Source organism: Ambystoma mexicanum, chromosome 11 (genome assembly GCF_040938575.1).
Source record: "Ambystoma mexicanum isolate Mex_15411 chromosome 11, UKY_AmexF1_1, whole genome shotgun sequence".
In the NCBI taxonomy this organism is placed as follows: Eukaryota; Metazoa; Chordata; class Amphibia; order Caudata; family Ambystomatidae; genus Ambystoma; species Ambystoma mexicanum.
In genome coordinates this window covers 823,180,694-823,199,216 of record NC_090934.1, presented here as the reverse complement: position 1 = coordinate 823,199,216, position 18,523 = coordinate 823,180,694, and the positions used below count along the sequence as shown (strand labels likewise).

At 46.1% G+C, this 18,523-nt stretch overlaps 13 non-coding genes across 13 annotated transcripts; all 13 read left to right on the top strand.

The window, feature by feature from the left end:
* Positions 1-1,109: 1,109 nt before the first annotated feature.
* Positions 1,110-1,183, top strand: TRNAN-GUU (transfer RNA asparagine (anticodon GUU)). Its single transcript has one exon. It is a non-coding gene; the product is annotated as a tRNA-Asn (tRNA).
* A 313-nt stretch (positions 1,184-1,496) lies between these two features.
* Positions 1,497-1,568, top strand: TRNAW-CCA (transfer RNA tryptophan (anticodon CCA)). The gene has a single exon. It is a non-coding gene; the product is annotated as a tRNA-Trp (tRNA).
* A 1,790-nt stretch (positions 1,569-3,358) lies between these two features.
* Positions 3,359-3,432, top strand: TRNAN-GUU (transfer RNA asparagine (anticodon GUU)). Its single transcript has one exon. It is a non-coding gene; the product is annotated as a tRNA-Asn (tRNA).
* Positions 3,433-3,745: 313 nt separating this feature from the next.
* On the top strand, positions 3,746-3,817 carry TRNAW-CCA (transfer RNA tryptophan (anticodon CCA)). Its single transcript has one exon. It is a non-coding gene; the product is annotated as a tRNA-Trp (tRNA).
* Positions 3,818-5,607: 1,790 nt separating this feature from the next.
* TRNAN-GUU (transfer RNA asparagine (anticodon GUU)) lies at positions 5,608-5,681 on the top strand. Its single transcript has one exon. It is a non-coding gene; the product is annotated as a tRNA-Asn (tRNA).
* A 313-nt stretch (positions 5,682-5,994) lies between these two features.
* On the top strand, positions 5,995-6,066 carry TRNAW-CCA (transfer RNA tryptophan (anticodon CCA)). The gene has a single exon. It is a non-coding gene; the product is annotated as a tRNA-Trp (tRNA).
* Positions 6,067-7,856: 1,790 nt separating this feature from the next.
* Positions 7,857-7,930, top strand: TRNAN-GUU (transfer RNA asparagine (anticodon GUU)). Its single transcript has one exon. It is a non-coding gene; the product is annotated as a tRNA-Asn (tRNA).
* Positions 7,931-8,243: 313 nt separating this feature from the next.
* TRNAW-CCA (transfer RNA tryptophan (anticodon CCA)) lies at positions 8,244-8,315 on the top strand. The gene has a single exon. It is a non-coding gene; the product is annotated as a tRNA-Trp (tRNA).
* Positions 8,316-10,105: 1,790 nt separating this feature from the next.
* Positions 10,106-10,179, top strand: TRNAN-GUU (transfer RNA asparagine (anticodon GUU)). Its single transcript has one exon. It is a non-coding gene; the product is annotated as a tRNA-Asn (tRNA).
* A 2,175-nt stretch (positions 10,180-12,354) lies between these two features.
* TRNAN-GUU (transfer RNA asparagine (anticodon GUU)) lies at positions 12,355-12,428 on the top strand. The gene has a single exon. It is a non-coding gene; the product is annotated as a tRNA-Asn (tRNA).
* A 2,559-nt stretch (positions 12,429-14,987) lies between these two features.
* TRNAW-CCA (transfer RNA tryptophan (anticodon CCA)) lies at positions 14,988-15,059 on the top strand. Its single transcript has one exon. It is a non-coding gene; the product is annotated as a tRNA-Trp (tRNA).
* Positions 15,060-16,848: 1,789 nt separating this feature from the next.
* TRNAN-GUU (transfer RNA asparagine (anticodon GUU)) lies at positions 16,849-16,922 on the top strand. The gene has a single exon. It is a non-coding gene; the product is annotated as a tRNA-Asn (tRNA).
* A 313-nt stretch (positions 16,923-17,235) lies between these two features.
* TRNAW-CCA (transfer RNA tryptophan (anticodon CCA)) lies at positions 17,236-17,307 on the top strand. Its single transcript has one exon. It is a non-coding gene; the product is annotated as a tRNA-Trp (tRNA).
* The last annotated feature ends 1,216 nt before the right edge of the window (positions 17,308-18,523 follow it).

Here is an 18,523-nt window from a genome sequence, read left to right as displayed (position 1 = left end):
CATTGCATGGGGCTCTGGGAGGCGTGCACATTTGTCTGAAACACAAAGATCCACTGGCAATAAAAAGCGTAGGTCCCTAGTTTGCATTTCTTAGAATTTGAGGTGACACTCAGAGTTGTCTCGGGCGTGACTGTACCTTTCATAGGAGATGTGCTAATCCCCAAACCCTCTTCCTTTGTCCCAGTAATCTGTCTTAGTGCCTCTAGCAAGTTGTTTTCTGAAACAAAGCTTACCTGAACATCCTGTAAAATTGGTAACTTTTCAGTAGCAGTACAGTGCAGTATATAGCATTCCTGTTGCGCACAGCATCTAGATCCAAAAATTGCTTACTCTACCCCAGAAATTAGAATTCACCCAGTCAAACAGAGGGATCTATAAAGAGCATGGCAAGTAGTTAACATAAGCTACTTCCCCCAAGTTCTCTTGGTGCACTCTGCTGCCCTCTTTTAACAGAAGAATGCAACTGCAGGTCTTGCTTCTCAGCAAGGTACCTACATATAGAATCCTTGGTGCACTCTTGCTAAATCTGCTGGAATGTGTCTTCTATTGTGCCCAAGGTGGTTGTGTATTTGGGGACTCAGGGAAGCAAGGGAGCAGTCTAATGCACTGCAGTGCTAAGAGAGGCATGCCTTTTTCAGAAAAAAGTTCAGGTTTTCTGCCAATCAGAAAAAAATAGCAATGCAATCAGGCCAAAGGCAGAACACACATGCCAGTGAGTCTCTGTGGCGCAATTGGTTAGCGCGTTCGGCTGTTAACCGAAAAGACGCTGCTGTTTTGGGAAAACAAAGACACAGAGTGTTCCACTCAGTAAACCTGAGTCATTTCTCCCGTGTTCTCTGGGTTCAGCCTACTGTCCCCTTTTAACACAAGTGCGCAACTGTGGCTTTCTCCTCATAGCAAGTTATGCCTACACAGAGGACATTTGGTGCACTGTTGATAGGCTCTGTCCTCTACTAAATCCCCTGTGTTTGTGGATTACGGGAGGTAGGGAAGTGCTTGATACCCTGATTTGCTGTGGGAAATAGAGCTATTTTAGAAATATTTTCAGGTTGCCTGGGGAGCATAAGCAAACAGCACACCAATCAGGCCCCAGTGTAAGCACTGCATGAGTCTCTGTGGCGCAATCGGTTAGCGCGTTCGGCTGTTAACCGAAAGGTTGGTGGTTCAAGCCCACCCAGGGACGATGCATTTTGGCTCAAAAATTCAGCATGATCAACTATGAACTTCTGTTTACCTCTCGCAGGTCTCGTCTGCTGACGTCCAAAAAATCCAATAAACTGCAAGCAATTCTTCTCGCTTGCTTTAGTTTTTCAAATCTTGCCATTCAATTCATAAACATCAAGACTTCATGGGAAGGGTTTGGCTGCAGCGTGTACTGATGCACAGAAGGAAGCTATCCTAGCCAATCAACTTAAAGAAGCAATGAGGTTCTGCAGGTGCATGTACGTCTCCTACCTTTATTCTGTCATCAGACACACCAGGTGGATTGCCACAAGGACCTCGTGGCGCAATGGTAGCGCGTCTGACTCCAGATCAGAAGGTTGTGTGTTCAAATCACGTCGGGGTCATACTTCCTTTTCCCACTCTGAAATACAAAATTGCTCTTCAGTATCTCGTTATTTCAACCTGACTGCATCTTTGTGCTCTGGGCCTAGTTGTTCTGGCGTTTCGAATGTAAGCTTTGCAGCAGGGAAGTATCATATTGACAGACACCCATGAAGGACATGGTCAACCTTTAAAGCAGGCCAATCTCTATGTTTTACTGGATGCAGCAGAAGTATTTCCTCTTTACCATCTCTTCAAGTGGGCCTGACTGATGTGCTGTTTTGTGCACGCTACGTGGGCTTTGTAAAGCATACCTCTGCCATTTGCATGGCCTCCTAGCGCTGTCAATATTTTCGTGTAATCGCTGAATGCTGCACTGTCCTGGGAACTCTAGGTGTGACTAAAGGAAATATGCTGCGGCCCCGAAAGGGGGTCGGCAGTCTAGTGGCAATGCCCATCACTTTGCAGTTTGGGTTTGTGAGTTCAGGTACCGGTCTGGTGTCGGAAACCTGTAAGCGCCCTCCCAATCAACTGTCGGTCCTGGATTGTGAGGATTTCCCCTTATACTGGTCTCAGTAGACACATTTCCATTTTACTTTTTCACTCTCGCATTGCCTATTTCTCTCTCTCTCATAGATACATTATAGACAAGAGAGACATTGTCAGCGAGAGGGTTGCACAGCACCTTCCCCCATTTCCCTAAGTGCATTGCATGGGGCTCTGGGAGGCGTGCACATTTGTCTGAAAAACAAAGATCCACTGGCAATAAAAAGCGTAGGTCCCTAGTTTGCATTTCTTAGAATTTGAGGTGACACTATGAGTTGTCTCGGGCGTGACTGTACCTTTCATAGGAGATGTGCTAATCCCCAAACCCCCTTCCTTTGTCCCAGTAATCTGTCTTAGTGCCTCTAGCAAGTTGTTTTCTGAAACAAAGCTTACCTGAACATCCTGTAAAATTGGTAACTTTTCAGTAGCAGTACAGTGCAGTATATAGCATTCCTGTTGCGCACAGCATCTAGATCCAAAAATTGCTTACTCTACCCCAGAAATTAGAATTCACCCAGTCAAACAGAGGGATCTATAAAGAGCATGGCAAGTAGTTAACATAAGCTACTTCCCCCAAGTTCTCTTGGTGCACTCTGCTGCCCTCTTTTAACAGAAGAATGCAACTGCAGGTCTTGCTTCTCATCAAGGTACCTACATATAGAAACCTTGGTGCACTCTTGCTAAATCTGCTGGAATGTGTCTTCTATTGTGCCCAAGGTGGTTGTGTATTTGGGGACTCAGGGAAGCAAGGGAGCAGTCTAATGCACTGTAGTGCTAAGAGAAGCATGCCTTTTTCAGAAAAAAGTTCAGGTTTTCTGCCAATCAGAAAAAAATAGCAATGCAATCAGGCCAAAGGCAGAACACACATGCCAGTGAGTCTCTGTGGCACAATTGGTTAGCGCGTTCGGCTGTTAACCGAAAAGACGCTGCTGTTTTTGGCACAAAGACACAGAGTGTTCCACTCAGTAAACCTGAGTCATTTCTCCCGTGTTCTCTGGGTTCAGCCTACTGTCCCCTTTTAACACAAGTGCGCAACTGTGGCTTTCTCCTCATAGCAAGTTATGCCTACACAGAGGACATTTGGTGCACTGTTAATGGGCTCTGTCCTCTACTAAATCCCCTGTGTTTGTGGATTAGGGGAGGTAGGGAAGTGCTTGATACCCTGATTTGCTGTGGGAAATAGAGCTATTTTAGAAATATTTTCAGGTTGCCTGGGAAGCATAAGCAAACAGCACACCAATCAGGCCCCAGTGTAAGCACTGCATGAGTCTCTGTGGCGCAATCGGTTAGCGCGTTCGGCTGTTAACCGAAAGGATGGTGGTTCAAGCCCACCCAGGGACGATGCATTTTGGCTCAAAAATTCAGCATGACCAACTATGAACTTCTGTTTACCTCTCGCAGGTCTCGTCTGCTGACGTCCAAAAAATCCAATAAACTGCAAGCAATTCTTCTCGCTTGCTTTAGTTTTTCAAAACTTGCCATTCAATTCATAAACATCAAGACTTCATGGGAAGGGTTTGGCTGCAGCGTGTACTGATGCACAGAAGGAAGCTATCCTAGCCAGTCTACTTAAAGAAGCAATGAGGCTCTGCGGGTGCATGTACGTCTCCTACCTTTATTCTGTCATCAGACACACCAGGTGGATTGCCACAAGGACCTCGTGGCGCAATGGTAGCACGTCTGACTCCAGATCAGAAGGTTGCGTGTTCAAATCACGTCGGGGTCATATTTGCTTTTCCCACTCTGAAATACAAAATTGCTCTTCAGTATCTCGTTATTTCAACCTGACTGCATCTTTGTGCTCTGGGCCTAGTTGTTCTGGCGTTTCGAATGTAAGCTTTGCAGCAGGGAAGTATCATATTGACAGACACCCATGAAGGACATGGTCAACCTTTAAAGCAGGCCAATCTCTATGTTTTACTGGATGCAGCAGAAGTATTTCCTCTTTACCATCTCTTCAAGTGGGCCTGACTGATGTGCTGTTTTGTGCACGCTACGTGGGCTTTGTAAAGCATACCTCTGCCATTTGCATGGCCTCCTAGCGCTGTCAATATTTTCGTGTAATCGCTGAATGCTGCACTGTCCTGGGAACTCTAGGTGTGACTAAAGGATATATGTTGGGGCCCCGAAAGGGGGTCGGCAGTCTAGTGGCAATGCCCATCACTTTGCAGTTTGGGTTTGTGAGTTCAGGTACCGGTCTGGTGTCGGAAACCTGTAAGCGCCCTCCCAATCAACTGTCGGTCCTGGATTGTGAGGATTTCCCCTTATACTGGTCTCAGTAGACACATTTCCATTTTACTTTTTCACTCTCGCATTGCCTATTTCTCTCTCTCTCATAGATACATTATAGACAAGAGAGACATTGTCAGCGAGAGGGTTGCACAGCACCTTCCCCCATTTCCCTAAGTGCATTGCAAGGGGCTCTGGGAGGCGTGCACATTAGTCTGAAACACAAAGATCCACTGGCAATAAAAGGCGTAGGACCCCAGTTCGCATTTCTTAGAATTTGAAGTGACACTCAGAGTTGTCTCGGGCGTGACTGTACCTTTCATAGGAGATGTGCTAATCCCCAAACCCTCTTCCTTTGTCCCAGTAATCTGTCCTAGGGCCTCTAGCAAGTTGTTTTCTGAAACAAAGCTTACCTGAACATCCTGTAAAATTGGTAACTTTTCAGTAGCAGTACAGTGCAGTATATAGCATTCCTGTTGCGCACAGCATCTAGATCCAAAAATTGCTTACTCTACCCCAGAAATTAGAATTCACCCAGTCAAACAGAGGGATCTATAAAGATCATGGCAAGTAGTTAACATAAGCTACTTCCCACAAGTTCTCTTGGTGCACTCTGCTGCCCTCTTTTAACAGAAGAATGCAACTGCAGGTCTTGCTTCTCAGCAAGGTACCTACATATAGAAACCTTGGTGCACTCTTGCTAAATCTGCTGGAATGTGTCTTCTATTGTGCCCAAGGTGGTTGTGTATTTGGGGACTCAGGGAAGCAAGGGAGCAGTCTAATGCACTGCAGTGCTAAGAGAGGCATGCCTTTTTCAGAAAAAAGTTCAGGTTTTCTGCCAATCAGAAAAAAATAGCAATGCAATCAGGCCAAAGGCAGAACACACATGCCAGTGAGTCTCTGTGGCACAATTGGTTAGCGCGTTCGGCTGTTAACCGAAAAGACGCTGCTGTTTTTGGCACAAAGACACAGAGTGTTCCACTCAGTAAACCTGAGTCATTTTTCCCGTGTTCTCTGGGTTCAGCCTACTGTCCCCTTTTAACACAAGTGCGCAACTGTGGCTTTCTCCTCATAGCAAGTTATGCCTACACAGAGGACATTTGGTGCACTGTTGATGGGCTCTGTCCTCTACTAAATCCCCTGTGTTTGTGGATTAGGGGAGGTAGGGAAGTGCTTGATACCCTGATTTGCTGTGGGAAATAGAGCTATTTTAGAAATATTTTCAGGTTGCCTGGGAAGCATAAGCAAACAGCACACCAATCAGGCCCCAGTGTAAGCACTGCATGAGTCTCTGTGGCGCAATCGGTTAGCGCGTTCGGCTGTTAACCGAAAGGTTGGTGGTTCAAGCCAACCCAGGGACGATGCATTTTGGCTCAAAAATTCAGCATGACCAACTATGAACTTCTGTTTACCTCTCGCAGGTCTCGTCTGCTGATGTCCAAAAAATCCAATAAACTGTAAGCAATTCTTCTCGCTTGCTTTAGTTTTTCAAAACTTGCCATTCAATTCATAAACATCAAGACTTCATGGGAAGGGTTTGGCTGCAGCGTGTACTGATGCACAGAAGGAAGCTATCCTAGCCAGTCTACCTAAAGAAGCAATGAGGCTCTGCAGGTGCATGTACGTCTCCTACCTTTATTCTTTCATCAGACACACCAGGTGGATTGCCACAAGGACCTCGTGGCGCAATGGTAGCGCGTCTGACTCCAGATCAAAAGGTTGTGTGTTCAAATCACGTCGGGGTCATACTTCCTTTTCCCACTCTGAAATACAAAATTGCTCTTCAGTATCTCGTTATTTCAACCTGACTGCATCTTTGTGCTCTGGGCCTAGTTGTTCTGGCGTTTCGAATGTAAGCTTTGCAGCAGGGAAGTATCATATTGACAGACACCCATGAAGGACATGGTCAACCTTTAAAGCAGGCCAATCTCTATGTTTTACTGGATGCAGCAGAAGTATTTCCTCTTTACCATCTCTTCAAGTGGGCCTGACTGATGTGCTGTTTTGTGCACGCTACGTGGGCTTTGTAAAGCATACCTCTGCCATTTGCATGGCCTCCTAGCGCTGTCAATATTTTCGTGTAATCGCTGAATGCTGCACTGTCCTGGGAACTCTAGGTGTGACTAAAGGATATATGTTGGGGCCCCGAAAGGGGGTCGGCAGTCTAGTGGCAATGGGCATCACTTTGCAGTTTGGGTTTGTGAGTTCAGGTACCGGTCTGGTGTCGGAAACCTGTAAGCGCCCTCCCAATCAACTGTCGGTCCTGGATTGTGAGGATTTCCCCTTATACTGGTCTCAGTAGACACATTTCCATTTTACTTTTTCACTCTCGCATTGCCTATTTCTCTCTCTCTCATAGTTACATTATAGACAAGAGAGACATTGTCAGCGAGAGGGCTTCACAGCACCTTCCCCCCTTTCCCTAAGTGCATTGCAAGGGGCTCTGGGAGGCGTGCACATTTGTCTGAAACACAAAGATCCACTGGCAATAAAAAGCGTAGGTCCCTAGTTTGCATTTCTTAGAATTTGAGGTGACACTCAGAGTTGTCTCGGGCGTGACTGTACCTTTCATAGGAGATGTGCTAATCCCCAAACCCTCTTCCTTTGTCCCAGTAATCTGTCTTAGTGCCTCTAGCAAGTTGTTTTCTGAAACAAAGCTTACCTGAACATCCTGTAAAATTGGTAACTTTTCAGTAGCAGTACAGTGCAGTATATAGCATTCCTGTTGCGCACAGCATCTAGATCCAAAAATTGCTTACTCTACCCCAGAAATTAGAATTCACCCAGTCAAACAGAGGGATCTATAAAGAGCATGGCAAGTAGTTAACATAAGCTACTTCCCCCAAGTTCTCTTGGTGCACTCTGCTGCCCTCTTTTAACAGAAGAATGCAACTGCAGGTCTTGCTTCTCAGCAAGGTACCTACATATAGAATCCTTGGTGCACTCTTGCTAAATCTGCTGGAATGTGTCTTCTATTGTGCCCAAGGTGGTTTTGTATTTGGGGACTCAGGGAAGCAAGGGAGCAGTCTAATGCACTGCAGTGCTAAGAGAGGCATGCCTTATTCAGAAAAAAGTTCAGGTTTTCTGCCAATCAGAAAAAAATAGCAATGCAATCAGGCCAAAGGCAGAACACACATGCCAGTGAGTCTCTGTGGCACAATTGGTTAGCGCGTTCGGCTGTTAACCGAAAAGACGCTGCTGTTTTTGGCACAAAGACACAGAGTGTTCCACTCAGTAAACCTGAGTCATTTCTCCCGTGTTCTCTGGGTTCAGCCTACTGTCCCCTTTTAACACAAGTGCGCAACTGTGGTTATCTCCTCATAGCAAGTTATGCCTACACAGAGGACATTTTGTGCACTGTTGATGGGCTCTGTCCTCTACTAAATCCCCTGTGTTTGTGGATTAGGGGAGGTAGGGAAGTGCTTGATACCCTGATTTGCTGTGGGAAATAGAGCTATTTTAGAAATATTTTCAGGTTGCCTGGGAAGCATAAGCAAACAGCACACCATTCAGGCCCCTGTGTAAGAACTGCATGAGTCTCTATGGCGCAATCGGTTAGCGCGTTCGGCTGTTAACCGAAAGGTTGGTGGTTCAAGCCCACCCAGGGACGGTGCATTTTGGCTCAAAAATTCAGCATGACCAACTATGAACTTCTGTTTACCTCTCGCAGGTCTCGTCTGCTGACGTCCAAAAAATCCAATAAACTGTAAGCAATTCTTCTCGCTTGCTTTAGTTTTTCAAAACTTGCCATTCAATTCATAAACATCAAGACTTCATGGGAAGGGTTTGGCTGCAGCGTGTACTGATGCACAGAAGGAAGCTATCCTAGCCAGTCTACTTAAAGAAGCAATGAGGCTCTGCAGGTCCATGCACGTCTCCTACCTTTATTCTGTCATCAGACATACCAGGTGGATTTCCAAAAGGACCTCGTGGCGCAATGGTAGCGCGTCTGACTCCAGATCAGAAGGTTTCGTGTTCAAATCACGTCGGGGGCATATTTGCTTTTCCCACTCTGAAATATAAAATTGCTCTTCAGTAATTCGTTATTTCAACCTGACTGCATCTTTGTGCTCTGGGCCTAGTTGTTCTGGCGTTTCGAATGTAAGCTTTGCAGCAGGGAAGTATCATATTGACAGACACCCATGAAGGACATGGTCAAGCTTTAAAGCAGGCCAATCTCTATGTTTTACTGGATGCAGCAGAAGTATTTCCTCTTTACCATCTCTTCAAGTGGGCCTGACTGATGTGCTGTTGTGTGCACGCTACGTGGGCTTTGTAAAGCATACCTCTGCCATTTGCATGGCCTCCTAGCGCTGTCAATATTTTCGTGTAATCGCTGAATGCTGCACTGTCCTGGGAACTCTAGGTGTGACCAAACGATATATGCTGGGGCCCCGAAAGGGGGTCGGCAGTCTAGTGGCAATGCCCATCACTTTGCAGTTTGGGTTTGTGAGTTCAGGTACCGGTCTGGTGTCAGAAACCTGTAAGCGCCCTCCCAATCAACTGTCAGTCCTGGATTGTAAGGATTTCCCCTTATACTGGTCTCAGTAGACACATTTCCATTTTACTTTTTCACTCTCGCATTGCCTATTTCTCTCTCTCTCATAGATACATTATAGACAAGAGAGACATTGTCAGCGAGAGGGTTGCACAGCACCTTCCCCCATTTCACTAAGTGCATTGCATGGGGCTCTGGGAGGCGTGCACATTTGTCTGAAACACAAAGATCCACTGGCAATAAAAGGCGTAGGACCCCAGTTCGCATTTCTTAGAATTTGAGGAGGCACTCAGAGTTGTCTCGGGCGTGACTGTACCTTTCATAGGAGATGTGCTAATCCCCAAACCCTCTTCCTTTGTCCCAGTAATCTGTCCTAGGGCCTCTAGCAAGTTGTTTTCTGAAACAAAGCTTACCTGAACATCCTGTAAAATTGGTAACTTTTCAGTAGCAGTACAGTGCAGTATATAGCATTCCTGTTGCGCACAGCATCTAGATCCAAAAATTGCTTACTCTACCCCAGAAATTAGAATTCACCCAGTCAAACAGAGGGATCTATAAAGATCATGGCAAGTAGTTAACATAAGCTACTTCCCCCAAGTTCTCTTGGTGCACTCTGCTGCCCTCTTTTAACAGAAGAATGCAACTGCAGGTCTTGCTTCTCAGCAAGGTACCTACATATAGAAACCTTGGTGCACTCTTGCTAAATCTGCTGGAATGTGTCTTCTATTGTGCCCAAGGTGGTTGTGTATTTGGGGACTCAGGGAAGCAAGGGAGCAGTCTAATGCACTGCAGTGCTAAGAGAGGCATGCCTTTTTCAGAAAAAAGTTCAGGTTTTCTGCCAATCAGAAAAAAATAGCAATGCAATCAGGCCAAAGGCAGAACACACATGCCAGTGAGTCTCTGTGGCACAATTGGTTAGCGCGTTCGGCTGTTAACCGAAAAGACGCTGCTGTTTTTGGCACAAAGACACAGAGTGTTCCACTCAGTAAACCTGAGTCATTTCTCCCGTGTTCTCTGGGTTCAGCCTACTGTCCCCTTTTAACACAAGTGCGCAACTGTGGCTTTCTCCTCATAGCAAGTTATGCCTACACAGAGGACATTTGGTGCACTGTTGATGGGCTCTGTCCTCTACTAAATCCCCTGTGTTTGTGGATTAGGGGAGGTAGGGAAGTGCTTGATACCCTGATTTGCTGTGGGAAATAGAGCTATTTTAGAAATATTTTCAGGTTGCCTGGGAAGCATAAGCAAACAGCACACCAATCAGGCCCCAGTGTAAGCACTGCATGAGTCTCTGTGGCGCAATCGGTTAGCGCGTTCGGCTGTTAACCGAAAGGTTGGTGGTTCAAGCCAACCCAGGGACGATGCATTTAGGCTCAAAAATTCAGCATGACCAACTATGAACTTCTGTTTACCTCTCGCAGGTCTCGTCTGCTGACGTCCAAAAAATCCAATAAACTGTAAGCAATTCTTCTCGCTTGCTTTAGTTTTTCAAAACTTGCCATTCAATTCATAAACATCAAGACTTCATGGGAAGGGTTTGGCTGCAGCGTGTACTGATGCACAGAAGGAAGCTATCCTAGCCAGTCTACCTAAAGAAGCAATGAGGCTCTGCAGGTGCATGTAGGTCTCCTACCTTTATTCTGTCATCAGACACACCAGTTGGATTGCCACAAGGACCTCGTGGCGCAATGGTAGCGCATCTGACTCTAGATCAGAAGGTTGCGTGTTCAAATCACGTCGGGGTCATACTTCCTTTTCCCACTCTGAAATACAAAATTGCTCTTCAGTATCTCGTTATTTCAACCTGACTGCATCTTTGTGCTCTGGGCCTAGTTGTTCTGGCGTTTCGAATGTAAGCTTTGCAGCAGGGAAGTATCATATTGACAGACACCCATGAAGGACATGGTCAACCTTTAAAGCAGGCCAATCTCTATGTTTTACTGGATGCAGCAGAAGTATTTCCTCTTTACCATCTCTTCAAGTGGGCCTGACTGATGTGCTGTTTTGTGCACGCTACGTGGGCTTTGTAAAGCATACCTCTGCCATTTGCATGGCCTCCTAGCGCTGTCAATATTTTCGTGTAATCGCTGAATGCTGCACTGTCCTGGGAACTCTAGGTGTGACTAAAGGATATATGTTGGGGCCCCGAAAGGGGGTCGGCAGTCTAGTGGCAATGGGCATCACTTTGTAGTTTGGGTTTGTGAGTTCAGGTATCGGTCTGGTGTCGGAAACCTGTAAGCGCCCTCCCAATCAACTGTCGGTCCTGGATTGTGAGGATTTCCCCTTATACTGGTCTCAGTAGACACATTTCCATTTTACTTTTTCACTCTCGCATTGCCTATTTCTCTCTCTCTCATAGATACATTATAGACAAGAGAGACATTGTCAGCGAGAGGGCTTCACAGCACCTTCCCCCATTTCCCTAAGTGCATTGCAAGGGGCTCTGGGAGGCGTGCACATTTGTCTGAAACACAAAGATCCACTGGCAATAAAAGGCGTAGGACCCCAGTTCGCATTTCTTAGAATTTGAGGAGGCACTCAGAGTTGTCTCGGGCGTGACTTTACCTTTCATAGGAGATGTGCTAATCCCCAAACCCTCTTCCTTTGTCCCAGTAATCTGTCCTAGGGCCTCTAGCAAGTTGTTTTCTGAAACAAAGCTTACCTGAACATCCTGTAAAATTGGTAACTTTTCAGTAGCAGTACAGTGCAGTATATAGCATTCCTGTTGCGCACAGCATCTAGATCCAAAAATTGCTTACTCTACCCCAGAAATTAGAATTCACCCAGTCAAACAGAGGGATCTATAAAGATCATGGCAAGTAGTTAACATAAGCTACTTCCCCCAAGTTCTCTTGGTGCACTCTGCTGCCCTCTTTTAACAGAAGAATGCAACTGCAGGTCTTGCTTCTCAGCAAGGTACCTACATATAGAAACCTTGGTGCACTCTTGCTAAATCTGCTGGAATGTGTCTTCTATTGTGCCCAAGGTGGTTGTGTATTTGGGGACTCAGGGAAGCAAGGGAGCAGTCTAATGCACTGCAGTGCTAAGAGAGGCATGCCTTTTTCAGAAAAAAGTTCAGGTTTTCTGCCAATCAGAAATAAATAGCAATGCAATCAGGCCAAAGGCAGAACACACATTCCAGTGAGTCTCTGTGGCACAATTGGTTAGCGCGTTCGGCTGTTAACCGAAAAGACGCTGCTGTTTTTGGCACAAAGACACAGAGTGTTCCACTCAGTAAACCTGAGTCATTTCTCCCGTGTTCTCTGGGTTCAGCCTACTGTCCCCATTTAACACAAGTGCGCAACTGTGGCTTTCTCCTCATAGCAAGTTATGCCTACACAGAGGACATTTGGTGCACTGTTGATGGGCTCTGTCTTCTACTAAATCCCCTGTGTTTGTGGATTAGGGGAGGTAGGGAAGTGCTTGATACCCTGATTTGCTGTGGGAAATAGAGCTATTTTAGAAATATTTTCAGGTTGCCTGGGAAGCATAAGCAAACAGCACACCAATCAGGCCCCAGTGTAAGCACTGCATGAGTCTCTGTGGCGCAATCGGTTAGCGCGTTCGGCTGTTAACCGAAAGGTTGGTGGTTCAAGCCCACCCAGGGACGATGCATTTTGGCTCAAAAAATCAGCGTGACCAACTATGAACTTCTGTTTACCTCTCGCAGGTCTCGTCTGCTGACGTCCAAAAAATCCAATAAACTGCAAGCAATTCTTCTCGCTTGCTTTAGTTTTTCAAAACTTGCCATTCAATTCATAAACATCAAGACTTCATGGGAAGGGTTTGGCTGCAGCGTGTACTGATGCACAGAAGGAAGCTATCCTAGCCAGTCTACCTAAAGAAGCAATGAGGCTCTGCAGGTGCATGTACGTCTCCTACCTTTATTCTGTCATCAGACACACCAGGTGGAGTGCCGCATGGACCTCGTGGCGCAATGGTAGCACGTCTGACTCTAGATCAGAAGGTTGTGTGTTCAAATCACGTCGGGGTCATACTTCCTTTTCCCACTCTGAAATACAAAATTGCTCTTCAGTATCTCGTTATTTCAACCTGACTGCATCTTTGTGCTCTGGGCCTAGTTGTTCTGGCGTTTCGAATGTAAGCTTTGCAGCAGGGAAGTTTCATATTGACTGACACCCATGAAGGACATGGTCAACCTTTAAAGCAGGCCAATCTCTATGTTTTACTGGATGCAGCAGAAGTATTTCCTCTTTACCATCTCTTCAAGTGGGCCTGACTGATGTGCTGTTTTGTGCACGCTACGTGGGCTTTGTAAAGCATACCTCTGTCATTTGCATGGCCTCCTAGCGCTGTCAATATTTTCGTGTAATCGCTGAATGCTGCACTGTCCTGGGAACTCTAGGTGTGACTAAAGGATATATGTTGGGGCCCCGAAAGGGGGTCGGCAGTCTAGTGGCAATGGGCATCACTTTGCAGTTTGGGTTTGTGAGTTCAGGTACCGGTCTGGTGTCGGAAACCTGTAAGCGCCCTCCCAATCAACTGTCGGTCCTGGATTGTGAGGATTTCCCCTTATACTGGTCTCAGTAGACACATTTCCATTTTACTTTTTCACTCTCGCATTGCCTATTTCTCTCTCTCTCATAGATACATTATAGACAAGAGAGACATTGTCAGCGAGAGGGCTTCACAGCACCTTCCCCCCTTTCCCTAAGTGCATTGCAAGGGGCTCTGGGAGGCGTGCACATTTGTCTGAAACACAAAGATCCCCTAGCAATAAAAAGCGTAGGTCCCTAGTTTGCATTTCTTAGAATTTGAGGTGACACTCAGAGTTGTCTCGGGCGTGACTGTACCTTTCATAGGAGATGTGCTAATCCCCAAACCCTCTTCCTTTGTCCCAGTAATCTGTCTTAGTGCCTCTAGCAAGTTGTTTTCTGAAACAAAGCTTACCTGAACATCCTGTAAAATTGGTAACTTTTCAGTAGCAGTAAAGTGCAGTATATAGCATTCCTGTTGCGCACAGCATCTAGATCCAAAAATTGCTTACTCTACCCCAGAAATTAGAATTCACCCAGTCAAACAGAGGGATCTATAAAGAGCATGGCAAGTAGTTAACATAAGCTACTTCCCCCAAGTTCTCTTGGTGCACTATGCTGCCCTCTTTTAACAGAAGAATGCAACTGCAGGTCTTGCTTCTCAGCAAGGTACCTACATATAGAATCCTTGGTGCACTCTTGCTAAATCTGCTGGAATGTGTCTTCTATTGTGCCCAAGGTGGTTGTGTATTTGGGGACTCAGGGAAGCAAGGGAGCAGTCTAATGCACTGCAGTGCTAAGAGAGGCATGCCTTTTTAGAAAAAAGTTCAGGTTTTCTGCCAATCAGAAAAAAATAGCAATGTAATCAGGCCAAAGGCAGAACACACATGCCAGTGAGTCTCTGTGGCGCAATTGGTTAGCGCGTTCGGCTGTTAACCGAAAAGACGCTGCTGTTTTGGGCACAAAGACACAGAGTGTTCCACTTAGTAAACCTGAGTCATTTCTCCCGTGTTCTCTGGGTTCAGCCTACTGTCCCCTTTTAACACAAGTGCGCAACTGTGGCTTTCTCCTCATAGCAAGTTATGCCTACACAGAGGGCATTTGGTGCACTGTTGATGGGCTCTGTCCTCTACTAAATCCCCTGTGTTTGTGTATTAGGGGAGGTAGGGAAGTGCTTGATACCCTGATTTGCTGTGGGAAATAGAGCTATTTTAGAAATATTTTCAGGTTGCCTGGGAAGCATAAGCAAACAGCACACCAATCAGGCCCCAATGTAAGCACTGCATGAGTCTCTATGGCGCAATCGGTTAGCGCGTTCGGCTGTTAACCAAAAGGTTGGTGGTTCAAGCCCACCGAGGGACGATGCATTTTGGGTCAAAAATTCAGCGTGACCAACTATGAACTTCTGTTTACCTCTCGCAGGTCTCGTCTGCTGACGTCCAAAAAATCCAATAAACTGCAAGCAATTCTTCTCGCTTGCTTTAGTTTTTCAAAACTTGCCATTCAATTCATAAACATCAAGACTTCATGGGAAGGGTTTGGCTGCAGCGTGTACTGATGCACAGAAGGAAGCTATCCTAGCCAGTCTACTTAAAGAAGCAATGAGGCTCTGCAGGTGCATGTACGTCTCCTACCTTTATTCTGTCATCAGACACACCAGGTGGACTGCCAAGGACCTCGTGGCGCAATGGTAGCGCGTCTGACTCCAGATCAGAAGGTTGTGTGTTCAAATCACGTCGGGGTCATATTTGCTTTTCCCACTCTGAAATACAAAATTGCTCTTCAGTATCTCGTTATTTCAACCCGACTGCATCTTTGTCTCTGGGCCTAGTTGTTCTGGCGTTTCGAATGTAAACTTTGCAGCAGGGAAGTATCATATTGACAGACACCCATGAAGGACATGGTCAACCTTTAAAGCAGGCCAATCTCTATGTTTTACTGGATGCAGCAGAAGTATTTCCTCTTTACCATCTCTTCAAGTGGGCCTGACTGATGTGCTGTTTTGTGTACGCTACGTGGGCTTTGTAAAGCATACCTCTGCCATTTGCATGGCCTCCTAGCGCTGTCAATATTTTCGTGTAATCGCTGAATGCTGCACTGTCCTGGGAACTCTAGGTGTGACTAAAGGATACATGCTGGGGCCCCGAAAGGGGGTCGGCAGTCTAGTGGCAATGCCCATCACTTTGCAGTTTGGGTTTGTGAGTTCAGGTACCGGTCTGGTGTCGGAAACCTGTAAGCGCCCTCCCAATCAACTGTCGGTCCTGGATTGTGAGGATTTCCCCTTATACTGGTCTCAGTAGACACATTTCCATTTTACTTTTTCACTCTCGCATTGCCTATTTCTCTCTCTCTCATAGATACATTATAGACAAGAGAGACATTGTCAGCGAGAGGGTTGCACAGCACCTTCCCCCATTTCCCTAAGTGCATTGCATGGGGCTCTGGGAGGCGTGCACATTTGTTTGAAACACAAAGATCCACTGGCAATTAAAAGCGTAAGGCCCTGGTTCGCATTTCTTAGAATTTGAGGTGGCACTCAGAGTTGTCTCGGGCGTGACTGTACCTTTCATAGGAGATGTGCTAATCCCCAAACCCTCTTCCTTTGTCCCAGTAATCTGTCCTAGGGCCTCTAGCAAGTTGTTTTCTGAAACAAAGCTTACCTGAACATCCTGTAAAATTGGTAACTTTTCAGTAGCAGTACAGTGCATTATATAGCATTCCTGTTGCGCACAGCATCTAGATCCAAAAATTGCTTACTCTACCCCAGAAACTAGAATTCACCCAGTCAAACAGAGGGATCTATAAAGAGCATGGCAAGTAGTTAACATAAGCTACTTCCCCCAAGTTCTCTTGGTGCACTCTGCTGCCCTCTTTTAACAGAAGAATGCAACTGCAGGTCTTGCTTCTCAGCAAGGTACCTACATATAGAAACCTTGGTGCACTCTTGCTAAATCTGCTGGAATGTGTCTTCTATTGTGCCCAAGGTGGTTGTGTATTTGGGGACTCAGGGAAGCAAGGGAGCAGTCTAATGCACTGTAGTGCTAAGAGAGGCATGGCTTTTTCAGAAAAAAGTTCAGGTTTTCTGCCAATCAGAAAAAAATAGCAATGCAATCAGGCCAAAGGCAGAACACACATGCCAGTGAGTCTCTGTGGCGCAATTGGTTAGCGCGTTCGGCTGTTAACCGAAAAGACGCTGCTGTTTTTGGCACAAAGACACAAAGTGTTCCACTCAGTAAACCTGAGTCATTTCTCCCGTGTTCTCTGGGTTCATCCTACTGTCCCCTTTTAACACAAGTGCGCAACTGTGGCTTTCTCCTCATAGCAAGTTATGCCTACACAGAGGACATTTGGTGCACTGTTGATGGGCTCTGTCCTCTACTAAATCCCCTGTGTTTGTGGATTAGGGGAGGTAGGGAAGTGCTTGATACCCTGATTTGCTGTGGGAAATAGAGCTATTTTAGAAATATTTTCAGGTTGCCTGGGAAGCATAAGCAAACAGCACACCAATCAGGCCCCAGTGTAAAGACTGCATGAGTCTCTGTGGCGCAATCGGTTAGCGCGTTCGGCTGTTAACCGAAAGGTTGGTGGTTCAAGCCCACCCAGGGACGATGCATTTTGGCTCAAAAATTCAGCATGACCAACTATGAACTTCTGTTTACCTCTCGCAGGTCTCGTCTGCTGACGTCCAAAAAATCCAATAAACTGCAAGCAATTCTTCTTGCTTGCTTTAGTTTTTCAAAACTTGCCATTCAATTCATAAACATCAAGACTTCATGGGAAGGGTTTGGCTGCAGGGTGTACTGATGCACAGAAGGAAGCTATCCTAGCCAGTCTACTTAAAGAAGCAATGAGGCTCTGCAGGTGCATGTACGTCTCCTACCTTTATTCTGTCATCAGACACACCAGGTGGACTGCCACAAGGACCTCGTGGCGCAATGGTAGCGCGTCTGACTCCAGATCAGAAGGATGCGTGTTCAAATCACGTCGGGGTCATATTTGCTTTTCCCACTCTGAAATACAAAATTGCTCTTCAGTATCTCGGTATTTCAACCTGACTGCATCTTTGTGCTCTGGGCCTAGTTGTTCTGGCGTTTCGAATGTAAGCTTTGCAGCAGGGAAGTATCATATTGACAGACACCCATGAAGGACATGGTCAACCTTTAAAGCAGGCCAATCTCTATGTTTTACTGGATGTAGCAGAAGTATTTCCTCTTTACCATCTCTTCAAGTGGGCCTGACTGATGTGCTGTTTTGTGCACGCTACGTGGGCTTTGTAAAGCATACCTCTGCCATTTGCATGGCCTCCTAGCGCTGTCAATATTTTCGTGTAATCGCTGAATGCTGCACTGTCCTGGGAACTCTAGGTGTGACTAAAGGATATATGCTGGGGCCCCGAAAGGGGGTTGGCAGTCTAGTGGCAATGCCCATCACTTTGCAGTTTGGGTTTTTGAGTTCAGGTACCGGTCTGGTGTCGGAAACCTGTAAGCGCCCTCCCAATCAACTGTCGGTCCTGGATTGTGAGGATTTCCCCTTATACTGGTCTCAGTAGACACATTTCCATTTTACTTTTTCACTCTCGCATTGCCTATTTCTCTCTCTCTCATAGATACATTATAGATAAGAGAGCCATTGTCAGCGAGAGGGCTTCACAGCACCTTCCCCCATTTCCCTAAGTGCATTGCAAGGGGCTCTGGGAGGCGTGCACATTTGTCTGAAACACAAAGATCCACTGGCAATAACAAGCGTAGGACCCTAGTTCGCATTTCTTAGAATTTGAGGTGGCACTCAGAGTTGTCTCGGGCGTGACAGTACCTTACATAGGAGATGTGCTAATCCCCAAACCCTCTTCCTTTGTCCCACTAATCTGTCCTAGGGCCTCTAGCAAGTTGTTTTCTGAAACAAAGCTTACCTGAACATCCTGTAAAATTGGTAACTTTTCAGTAGCAGTACAGTGCAGTATATAGCATTCCTGTTGCGCACAGCATCTAGATCCAAAAATTGCTTATTCTACCCCAGAAATTAGAATTCACCCAGTCAAACAGAGGGATCTATAAAGAGCATGGCAAGTAGTTAACATAAGCTACTTCCCCCAAGTTCTCTTGGTGCACTCTGCTGCCCTCTTTTAACAGAAGAATGCAACTGCAGGTCTTGCTTCTCAGCAAGGTACCTACATATAGAAACCTTGGTGCACTCTTGCTAAATCTGCCGG